This window comes from Rhinolophus sinicus, linkage group LG14 (genome assembly GCF_036562045.2).
Source record: "Rhinolophus sinicus isolate RSC01 linkage group LG14, ASM3656204v1, whole genome shotgun sequence".
In the NCBI taxonomy this organism is placed as follows: domain Eukaryota; kingdom Metazoa; phylum Chordata; class Mammalia; order Chiroptera; family Rhinolophidae; genus Rhinolophus; species Rhinolophus sinicus.
This window is the reverse complement of record NC_133763.1, coordinates 33,513,681-33,526,481: the sequence shown is the minus strand read 5'-3', so window position 1 is coordinate 33,526,481 and position 12,801 is coordinate 33,513,681.

Genomic DNA, 12,801 nt, shown 5'->3' with positions numbered 1-12,801 from the left:
TTTCGAAATAGTTAAAAATCTTTAAGGATTCCCAATGCAGCCCCTTGTGTGAGACACACTGGATTTGGGTCACAGACAAAGGCATTCATATGTTATGTCATGTTTGGGGAAGAAAGAGAAGATTGGAAAATAAAAGAAAGGAGAGGGGAGAGAAAGGAAGGGCGAGGAGGGGAGGATAAGGAGAGGAGAAGAAAGAAGAGGAGAGGAGAGGAGAAGAAGACAGCCCAAAGCCAAAGATAACAGAAAGAAGGGAAAAAATGGCTTTCATTTATGGGGTGCTTATACTATATAACCATGCACTAAACTAAGTGCTTTAAAAACATAATCTCATTTATCCTTCTTATTAGCACCAATTTAGAGATGAGGAAACTAAGGCAAAGAAAGAGTAAGAAACTTGCCCAAGTTCACACAGCAGGATTTCAATTCTTGGTCTGTCTGACTTCAAAGTGCTTTAAAAGATAATACCATAATTTTCTCAATGAATTTTAAAAGGTGAAAAGGAAGTGCTATACAAACAGAAGCTTAAAAAAAAAAAAAAAAAAAAAAAAACAGCAGAGGAAGGAGTCAAGGGTATGCAAGGGCAGGCAATAAGAAAAGAAAGCTGAAGTCGCAGCCTCAATGGCCTCCAGTTATTTTTATTATATCTCTACCTTGTAAAAATCATGGAGATTTTTATTACCATTGGGTAATTGATGGCAGATCATATGGGAATGGACACCAGATGAAGGATACATATAGAAATAAATATGGTAAGAGGTTTTTGAGACCTGTATGGCTTCTGAGCTCAGCACACTTTAGATTTGTCTACTATTTTGAACAAACTACCATGTCCTAGCTCCATTTCTAAAACTCACCTCTTTGGCGCAGATGCCCTAGCTTTAAATAAAAGATATGAAAAGTACTTCTCTATGTTATGTGAAATACTCCAGACGAAATTTATAAAATACAAGCAAAACACAAAATTCCATTCTTAAGGTAAACCTGTAATGGAGATTTATAGGATTTATGGGGGCTGAAGGGAACAAAAATCTATCTACCACCTTAGTTGAGAGAAATCATTCTCTGGTTATTTTGCTCTCCACAAAGCCAGAGTTTCACCAGTGTTGAAAAGAGCTGTCAAAGATTGCCAAAAAATAGAAATAATCTTTAAATAAAATAAAAACACAACCACTGTGCAACTTGTGATTTTGAACTTCTAAAAGACAGTGAGCAGCATTGATATGTGGCCTTAAAAAATGTAAAATCAAAGACAAGCTGACAGGATTGGAAATGCTCCACCACGGTAAGTAAACACAGAAATGAGAGCTCAATGGTAGCAAAACCTTTATTTCAGGGTTGGCAGCCTTCTTGGAAATCCATTCTCAGCATTGCAGATAATCTTTTGTCCCCAAACACTGTAGTTCCTTGCAGAGAGAGCTGGTGCAAGAGTCAGGACATACCTTGGTCAAAGAGCCAATTTAGTCACTGTCTACCTACTTCTTCCAAGTCCCTGACGGCTGAGAAGGTAAGTGGTGAGCACTCCTTGTGTCGTTATCCCTTACAGCAATGTTACTCCAATAAAAAAACACAAAAACTACTGCTCACCTCTGTGAAGTTGACCATTTATGAGGTGGGCAGGCTGAGAAGCCACTCTGGTGTTATGAGCCGAACTGTGTGCCCCATCCTCCCAAATCCATATGTGCAGCCCTCACCCTCAGGACCTGAGAATGTAACAGCACTTGGAGATAGGGCCTTTAAAGAGGTGAGCAAGTTAAAGCAAAGTCATTAGGGTGAGCCCTGAATCCAATCTTAATGGTGTCCTTTTAAAAGGAAATTTGGACACACAAAACAGACAGCAGCGATGTGTGCACATAGAGGAAAGAGCATGTGAGCATACAGACAGAAGGTGCCAACTGCAGGCCAAGGAGAAAGGCCTCAGGAAATACCAACCATGCTGACACCTTGATCTTGGACTACAGGCTCCAGAACTTCGGGAAAATGAATTTCTGTTGTTTGAGCCACCATGTCTGTGGTATTTTGTTGCAGTATTCCTAATATACCTGCTTTTTTTATTCTGAGGGCTTTCAGCTAAGTTGGCGGGGACAGTGAGGGGTCCTCTCTCTGCCATCAACAGAATTATAAGGGGTGCATGAACAGTTAACAATCTGATCTCCCTTCATCATTCCAATCTGACCCTTTGCCTCTCCCTCTTATCCCTTCACTAATCTTGTACCACTATTAACGATATGTCTTTTTGAAGACACAATGATCCTTTTCCTCCATTCTCTTATACCTACCACTGTTCACTCTTTTGCCTATGGAGAAATAGTTTGCAACTTTTCCAAAAGAAAAAATAAATTATTCCACCTGCTGGTTGAAGAAGAAATCTGTGGTGGCCTATAGAATCTAAAAATTATAGGACCATGTGTAAATCTTGATTTTTTAATTATTTTTTTTACATTGATTTTGAATGTATATAGAAGTGCATTTTTCTGGGGAAGGGTCCTTAGCTTTTACCATCTACTCAAAAAAAGCTGGCCTACCAAAAATTAAGAATCCCTATAAACAGAAAATAAGACATAGAAAATTTACAGCTCTTAGAGCTAGGAATAGACCATATCTAAGTTAAAAAAAAGAAAAAAGCCAAACCTTAATGTTTCTACTCCATCTCAAAGAGATAGTCAGGATATTAAATAATGCTTTTCTAAGAGCTAGTAGTGGAGGAAAGAGGATGAGAACGGAGAGGGAGCAAAGAGAGGAAGAATAGGAGAGATAAGAATTTAAATAATGCAATTAGGCCAGCAATTTTGGCAATTTCACTCAGTGAGTGGGAATCCCAGAGAGAATTATAGATAGAATGTGAGAATACGAAAATCTGTTCCTTCAACATGCCCCAGATCTTACATGCCTCTCAGCATGTGAATACTCTTGCTATGCTAACTCAAATTTTGGTGTTTATAGATATATACTTCTCATGCATTATGGCCCTAAATACAAGGTACCTACTGCCTCTGGTGTGCACAAAAATGCTGATCTACGTAACCCAGGAATAAAGCTGGCAATGTGGATTCACTGAGACAGTGTCTCTTCAATATGACAACTTCCTGAGATTATCAAGAGCAATTTCCATAATATGTCTTTCTTCCATCCTCCATGATTATTTTAGAACTTATCACTTAGAAACAGCTCCACTATGTCTGAGTCAGCATTTAGCACTCTGCATTTGAGAATAACAAAGAATTATTATAGCATGTGCTGTATAAGTTTATGTGCAATTATTTTCTGACCTGAGTACCAACGAATCAGCCTAAGCCTTCCGTTTCACAGCTTTCAAATGTCACATACGTTGTGTCATCTCCATCTCATGAATGCTTGTAACATATGACTCGTAGACTCATCAGGCCTAGAATTGATGGAACCCTTTGGGATGGGATGAAATGATAGCACATTATTCTATTAAGGACACATTTGTCATTTTATATTTTGTCTTTGACATCTAGTGGTAGTAAGATCTCATATAACATTTCCAGGAATGACACTTGTCCAGTATTTTCATTGTGATATCCATTGACAACTTAACATCTGGCTGAGAAGCTTCAAGCATTTAATATTTTCAAAACTTAAATCTGAGAAACCCAGTGTTCCTCATCTGGCTTTACTTCCCATCATATATGATCGATCTTAGCTTTCCTTTCACTAGTTTTATCCCAAAGGCCACAAGCAGCACATAATCTGATAAACTCCACAGAACAATAGAAAGTCTTTCTTCACAGTATCATACCCTCAACACAGAATCTGCCCATATACCCAGTTCCCTTAGTCAAAATAAATATTCACCTTCTGAAGCCTATGCTTATTATCTTTGGGTTCTAATTTGCTTGAGAATATAGGACACAATTCATCAATATACCATCGATATACAAATGAATTGGGAGTTCATGTAGTCAACCAAGAATTCACTACTAATGAGCTAGTGTTTTCTACCTTCTTAAAGAAAATGTCCTAGAACTGAGTATGAAGCTAAAAAATGTGAGATAGAAACTCATTAAAACCAATATTAAATTAGTATGAAGTAGAATGGTGACCTCAGAAAAGTTAGCTCCAGAAGTCTGTTCTCAACAAAAATTGATTGCTTATTTGAATAAGATATCTTAAATTTGTGTATAGCAGAAAATTAATAGAAATGCTAGAAACAAAGAAATTTTTCAATGCTAACATTACTTAATCACTACTGTCCATCAATAGTCTACAAAATAATACCATGCAACATTTAGGCTGACCTCCTTTTTTTTAATGTGTAATTATCACCAGGAGGAAGGTATACCTGTGTCAGTTAACAGTTTCAAATTACCTCTACGTGATAATTTATGTTAATAGCAAAATAGCATAACAATGATGGATAATGTGCACCAACATTTACAAATTGGTTGCAATGCATTTCAATTACAGTTCTCTTCCTATCTCTGATCAGCAGCAAAATCAAATTAGCTGTGCAACCATTGGTTGGTGAATCATCTTAACATGGAGAGTCTTTACTTAGTCACCCTTTCGTTTGCACAAAGGGTAGGAGAATCACAAGTGCTGCTCATGATTTTTTGTGGAACATCAATGACAGTAATCAGGAGGTAACACTGGACATGTAAAGGACTCACTGGTTAAGGCCACAAAGAGGTGGCTATTGATATTACTACAGATTGAAATGGATTGGGTGATATGGAACGCCACGGAATGAACTGAAACAAATGCCCCCATGGCTCGTCTGCCTCCTGTGTCCTGGCCACAGACTAAGGTAGTGTCTACACACAGGTCTCCAAGGGCAGAATTTCAACTGGCCCTTGTTTCATTAGAGCCCTTGGGAATCCCAGTCACTCCGTCCTATCTCCAAGGCCTGCAACAGCTCAGAACTCAGGGGGACCCAAGACTTGTTCCATCATTGTGAGGCAGGGCTAAGCATAATAGGAGCAAATGAAAACACTCTAGTCAAAGCCCTCTCTGGAAATATGTGGTCCTTGATCAAATGCACTGCATTTGCAGAAAATGTCCTAAACTGGGTATGAAGCTAACAGATGTGACGCCCCAGTTCCCTCTGACTGGAGGGCTCCTTTCTCTGGGTACATCATCAAACAGTTTGACTACAATGAGTACCACGTTTGTTTGAAGTGGAACACTCTCTCTTTCTTAGGTAAGGCTTAAAAGTGTGGATGGGACCTGTTCTAGTACCACCACACGTGTTGAGGGAATCTTTATGCTCATACCGCTTACTCTTTGCAATTTCTTCATGTGCTCCCAGTATGTTACGCATTCAGAATATTTTTGTTGCAAAGGAAAAAAATGTGTAGCTATAACACATTTAGGATTTTCTCCAAAATAAGGAATCCTATAAGATGTTGAAGTAGTCTGAAAATCCAGGAAGTTTATGTATCATAAGTCACAGCTTCCTTGCGTCTCCTCTGGATTAACCTGATATTGGAAATTCCCATATTGTTCCCTCCACAAAAAATCTGTCTCTCAGATTCTATGGCCATAGTGGCTAAAAGCCTTGTGCCTGGAATGGGAGGGCCGGGCCTGTTTCTCCTCTACCACTTATTAACTCTGTATCTCTAAGAAAATCAATTAACCTTGTTTTGTTTTAGTGTCCTCCTCCAAAAATTGGGATAATAATAAATAATGCCACCTCATAGGACTATCATGATGATTAAGTGCACTAACACAGGTAAAGTCCTTAGAACATGCTTAGAACATAGTACTCTGTCAATACTAACTCATCTGCTTTTCTACCAAAGGAATGTACAATATACCAAGAATGAAAACAAATAAAATATTTCAAACCATAGCGGCATTGTAAATAATTACTGGACAGCCCTGGGTCAGGAGTTGCAGACACAAGGAAACCTCAGATCTATGGTAGAAGAAGGGTATCAATCAATCCTTTTCTTCTACTCTTGTGCCCAAATCCAAAGCCGCTTGGACTCCAACCAGGCAACCCTGGGAGCCTTGGGAGAAGACCATGCTCCGTTTGCAATAATACAGTATAATGAACTATCACAGTATGTAGTGTAAACCAGACACCTTGAATCACTGCCTAGGAATCCCAACTCCATCATGCGCTAAAGAAATGTTCAGTCAGTGAACTGATCTCATTCTTAGCAGATTAATATAAGCACAGTAATGCATAAAGTTGTGATGGTATGTACACATCACACATGGGCTGAAGGTTCACTGTATTTTCATTATGTGCACAATACATTCAGTCAGAATATCTTAGATTTGCGGGGCCAAAATAGATCCTAAAGCCAGTGAGGATCAATTTTTAAAGCATTATGGCTGCTGAGTAGGAGATAGCATGTTTTTATACAGTCTAGGAAGTGCTGTGCATTCTGGAAGCTTCCTTTATTTATTGCTGTCATCAGCAATCCAGTGTACACAAGACCAGATTCCAAACTAAAAAATATTCTTTAAAGTCTGTGTTGCTACCTGAGAAGTTGTTATTAAAATAGAAGAAATGTCTTGTGTTTTTAAATGTTTGTGTTTGAATTTTGATGGTCACTGATACTCAAACAGGAAAAGTTAGCATTTGTGTTAATTGAAGACCAAGATCGTTATAATTGTCAAAAATAGGCAGGGGACAGATTTTGAGTTTTTACCATGTTTCTCTCTGGATGTTGTACATTGGACAGATTTGGAGAAAACAAATCATATTTTTAAACGCCAGCATGGAACTATTAGGCGGCACAGCAGACTTCCTGCAATGTTGCATGTACATGCTGACAGCCCCATCCGACCCCCACATACTAGCTGCTGGTACAGCTAAGTGAGTGCTGCTGCATAAATATGAGGACAGGTATTGGTAGGAATCACAGCTAGCATGATAGAGTTAGCAACCTATTCCAGGTCCAGCCCCAAGTGGGAAGAGAAACCAAAGGGACAGAAAAGAAAAATATTTCAGATTCAGAAACAATGCTTGTCATTGACAAGGTTTTGCTATGAGGAAACTCAACAATCTTATCCTCCTGACACTGGCATGCAGCCAGCTGGCATCTTTGTGGTCTGCACTGAGAACTAGTGTATACCATGTGGACAGTTTTCAACATTAGACACAAGAAAAACAGAGAGGAAAAATGCACTAGAAGCTATAACATTGATTTTCAGGGGCTTTTTATTTGTACCAAGATGCCACAAATATTTCTAGGTTTTGGTACCCACACAATAGGCATCTCAAGATGATAATGATAAGAGCTTTGAAGTCTACAAAAGACTTTTACACACAGAGGCTGGACAGTGGGGTCAGGATGCTGCAGCCTAGGAGCTGATGTGGTAGCGGTTAGGTGTACTGGCCTTCTCACATAGCTGCAGGGGTTTTGTTGTTGTGGCTTTAGTTTGCATATAGATCAGGTCCACCCAAACTTGTACAAAAGTCAAGTAAAATGGGAGTACTGTGGTCACTTCTTTAGAGTGATATAACATGTACTCATGTGATACAGCACAGAGCATGTTTACTATCTCTTATATTAGAATGAAACACTCAGTTACATTCAATTGTCAGAAATTTCTTATGGAACTATTTTAGCCTCTGGACCACTGGATGACATACAGCCTTAAAAAGACAAAAAACAAAAAAACCTGATATTTAAGTCCAGACATTTCATCTATCATGGTACAGTATAAGATCACTTATCTTTAATTTGTTTTCCTCATTTTGACAGGAGGACAAATGTAATATTGATATTTATAAAGCTGATAGTTATGGATCACTTACTATGTGCCAAGTGTTTTTCTAATTTCTTTATATGTCAAATTTAGTTTCTTTATGTTATCAAATTTAGTCAGTGAAACTACCCTATGTAAGAGGTACTCTCATTATGCTCACTGCTATTATTCTCATTTTTCAGATGAAAAATTCAAGGCAAAAGGGGTCTCAGTTCACACAGTGATGAGTGATGCTGCCAAAAGTCCAACCCACACAGTTTGACATCAGAACTCGGGCCCTAACCACTATACACATGACCTCCCAAACCCACTTCACATGTATCTGAGATAAGGCAGGCAAGGAACGAACATAGGGTTCCAGTACACAAGAAGTTATTTAATAAATGGCAACTATCAATATTAGTCTACTTAATATCATTATTACCATTATTATTATTAACCTTCCTCCTATAATTTGCTTGGGCTTCTCAGAAGAAAAGATTACATTTGTTTCAAGAATAAGATTGATTCTGCAGAATCAGCAACTGAAAACAAGTCAGGTATGACAACAGACCTGCCAACACCTCAACAGAGTGGGAGTTTTATGTTATGTCAGTGATGCAGAGAAGATCGGTTCACATGCATCTACTTGGAAAGATGGCATCCATCCACAGTGACATGAAATAAAGCATTTACTTCCACTGTCATGTCTGAACACACTTAGGGAAGATGGATGTGTGAAGCAGAGGTAAATGTGGAGAGAACAAATGGAAGGAAGGGAATATGAGTTACATGCCTTAAATGTCTCCTTATAAGGCATGAATATGACAAGGATGAAAATCCCAATAGATAGACAGATAAATATTCAGGCCTAGCTCCCAAAGATGTTATTTTCAGAAGGTAAAGAAGGAGAAACAGTAGGAGGTAAGTGGCTTTTCATGTCTTTTCTTCTCATGCCTTTGTATTAAATCAGGGACTTTTCTTCTTAAAACATTGACCTGGATGACATGCAAATAGTGTCCTCACTGTTCCTTCCATGAAGGTTGTAGGGCATATGGGAAGGCTTGCTCGCTCCCTTCCTTTCAGGCAACATGCACAATTCTAGGAATTTTGTACTCAGCATCAATACACACCCTCTAGAGCATCCAAGTCCACTCCCACTTTTCCATTTTTCTTAGGCTTATTATCAAGAAAAAAAGGGGGAATCAGTTAAGCGACCATCTCCCTGCCCCAGCTATGCACACAGTGGTTGCCAAAAGATAACTGGTGGAAGGTGTGTGTTCTTCAAACACTTACCTTGCTGAGGACCAGCCATGCCCTGGCACAAAACACCATCTATTTGCTGATAACTCCTACATTTTTATCTCAAGCACAGCTCTCTTTTCTGAATTTCAGACATACATATCTAAATGCCCACTTATACATGTCTATATATCATTAATAGGCCTCTCAAATTTAATACACGTATGTCCAAGATGAAACTTTTGATCTTCCCCTCCAAAAATGTGCTCTTCTCGCATCCTTACCCATCTCAATGAGTGGAAACTCCCATCCTTCTCAACATATACATATACACACCCACACCAGCAGTTAATAGAGGAGAAAATAAATTTTAGTCCAATTTGGTAAACTTAGATCCAATAATTTCATTATTCACTTAAGAAAACTCAGTCTCTTCTGGTCTAAGAGTTGCTTTTCAGTATTTAAAACTATCTATCCTTCCCCTGCTACTTGTAAAAATGTTGTCAGAGTATGTGGAGAAATGTACCTAATGTTACAACGTGACCTAGTGCTAGTGCACGGAGGAGTCTACAAATGACCCAGTGTCCTCTGGGACAAATGGTATGGTCTGCTCCATGAACTCGAGTTGCAGAAGTATATTGCCTCTATCTCACATTTTTTAAGAGTGAGATTCTGGTGTTCATTGCCAGAGTCCACAGTCCCAACCATTTAAATCTATTCTGCTGTGCTCATCTTGGAATCTCCTGCTCCGTGGCCTCTTCATTCCAACCTCTGACAGTCTTCTGGTTCTCAGTGACTTCATATCTCCCTGCCAGGCCAATTCCTCTAAGCCAGGGGTGTCCAAACTTTTTTTAACGTTTTTTACCAAGGGCCATATGTGGTAAAATACATAAACAGCCAGGCCACTCACTCGAGGTGAAGTATGTATTGCCTCACCTGGTTCATTTAAGTAAACTAAATATGTTTTTGGAATTTGCTGCGGGACAATTAAAAATGGATTGCAGGCTGCAGTTGGCCCGCAGGCCGCAGTTTGGACACCCCTGTTCTAAGCCTTACAATGGCCAAGGGGAGCTGGTGATGCTCTCTTAGGCTCATTCCTAAGAGTGATGGCGCCATCACTTCTAAACAATGTTGGACAGAGCTCCATTGTAAAGGTTGGCATTTTATAACAGCCTACAGCCCCTCCTCACACCATGCTGTTAGTACTCATATTCTCAGGATCCCCAAATTATTTGGATGACTCCAGTTTCCCTGTGCCAGTGAGATGTGGAGATTGTACCTATACTGAGCGACAGGAAGCCCTCCTCACTCTAGCTCAGCCTGCCCCTTCCCCAAACCCTCTTGGATCATAAGGGGACAGCTTCTGGTTTCCCATTTCCTTTTCCTCATGGCCTCCTTCCATGCCAGTGCAGGGAGTCTCGTGGTCTCACTGGCAGAGCTAGAAGCACAGTACTTTTTAAGTAATAAAAGAAACACCCTGCTTAAAATCCTCTAGGTTGTTTCTTGAAAAATTAAATGGGAGATAAAAGAATGGGGAAAAAAGTTTTATCTCGCTTAAAATGTTCGGATTTCAAAACAATCATCTCAATACGAAGGTCACATTTAGCTAATTAAAAGCTAAATACTCTTTCTTTTTGCATTCTTGCTGTACTAGTCCTTATTTCTAAGCTCACCCCCCAACCCCAAGTAGGTTGACTTCTTGGACTGACTATTAAACAGCCATTTATTGAACACTTATTCTGTGATAAACATGTGTAAAGCACCTGTAGTACCACAAGCTTTACATACATTTTGTTTTTAATCCTTAAAACAACCCTAGAAGGAAGGTGTATTTCTTATTCTCATTTTACAAATAAGGAAACTGAGACTCAAAGAGATTAAGATGCCTAAAAAGAATATGTCTAGCAAACATAAAGGCCAAGATTTAGTGTGTTTTTCTTATGATCACTGCACTAATAATAGAATATTTTCAAATACATCAATGAGCTATTAGTCTTCATTTTGAAAGTTCAATGTAGTTCATTTCTCAAATTGTATCTATAATATGAAAAATTAGATAATTTGCATCAAATGATTACATGATACAAAATAAATGTCAAAAATATAGGATAGTAAGAAAGGAAGGAAAAGAGGAAGGGAAGAAAAAAGAAAGGAAGGAAGGAAGGGAGGAAGGGAAGAAGGAAGAAAGGAAGGAAGGAAGGAAGGAAGGAAGGAAGGAAGGAAGGAAGGAAGGAAGGAAAGGAAGGAGGGAGACAGGGAAACTGGGAGGGAGGAAAGAAAGGAAAGAGAGAGGGAGGGAGGAAAAAAGGGAGGGAGGGTCACTGATAGTACAACTTCCCAGAAACAGTTACATTACATGTTTGGTAGAATCCTATTGTGCTTTCCTGATTCTCTGTATGTGTCAGGATTTTAAAAACTGACTTATGCTATTCTCAGAAATTTAAAAAGCAAAAATCTCTCCTGGAGACATTGTAGGGTATTAGTTAAGACAGAGCTCTTGAGTCCTATTGCTAGGTTCATCGAACAATAGTGCATAATAAGTGCTCAAGAAAAGTTAGCTCAGTTATTATCATTCCCATCGATATTTTTCCTTAACTGACCTAACCATCTCCATGAGCTTTAGTCTATAACAAGAAATAAGTACATTTTATTCCAACTAATGAATGCAGCTTGATCTATTGATTTTTAAAATACCTTAGGTAACTATACATTTTACACAAATAAGTATTTCAGATTCTGCAGCAAACACTTAACAATATAGAGAATATAAGACATTATACCTGCACTATGATTACAAATACACAAAATTAAACAAATTAAACACTCCAAAATAAATGCCAAGAGAGAGGCAAGGAGAGTAAGCTTTGTGAGGATGATAAGATTATTGTTAATACAAGGTCAGACAATTAAGTTGGCGAACTTGTTGCAATGATGTTGCTAACCTTTTATTGATATCAGAGGGATTATTCATTATGAATTTGTACAAACTGGGCAAACAGTTAACCAAGTTTACTATTTGGAAGTGCTGAAAAGGCTGCATGGAAAAGTTAGACCAAAACGACATAACTTTTCACCGATTCATGGCTCTTGCGTCATGACAATGTACCAGCTCACACGGCACTGTCTGCGAAGGAGTTCTTAACCAGTAAACCAATAATTGTATTGGAACACCCTTCCTATTCACCTGGTCTGGCCCCCAATGACTTCTTTCTTTACCCAAAGATAAAGGAAATATTGAAAGGAAGACATTTTGATGACATTCAGGACATCAAGCATAATATGACAATAGCTCTGATGGCCATCCCAAAAAAAGAATTCCAAAATTGCTTTGAAGGGTGGACTAGGTGCTGGTGTCAGTGTACAGCTTCCCAAGGGGAGTGCTTCGAAGGTGACTGTGGTGATACTCAGCAATGAGGTATGTAGCACTTTTTCTGTGATGAGCTCACAAACTTAATTGTACGATGTCATATTCAAATTTTTAAATTATTTTCATAACATTAAAAGATTGAATTACTTTGTCATTTAAAAAATAAATAGCCACAATAATTATTTCCCCAACCCCTGCCACAGACACACAAATAAACACATATACACACAGAAAGTGAAGTCTTCTTGTTTAAATACTATCTGTCTTTTACCAAATAGTGTACTTCATAAAGAGTTTTATTCATCTTTTAGCCCCGAACACAGCAAAATGCCTGGAAAACCGTAGGTCCTCAAATACACGTGTTGAGCTTTTCTAAAATATTAACCAGAGCCTTAACCCAACTTTTAATATCACTCAGTTCTGAAGAAAGCACACATATGTTTGATCTTTTGGTGATGACACAGATGAGCACTAAAAGCTAGCATTTGTTTTGTAGCAACTCCAGGTAAAGTGCTGTGAAAGCATTT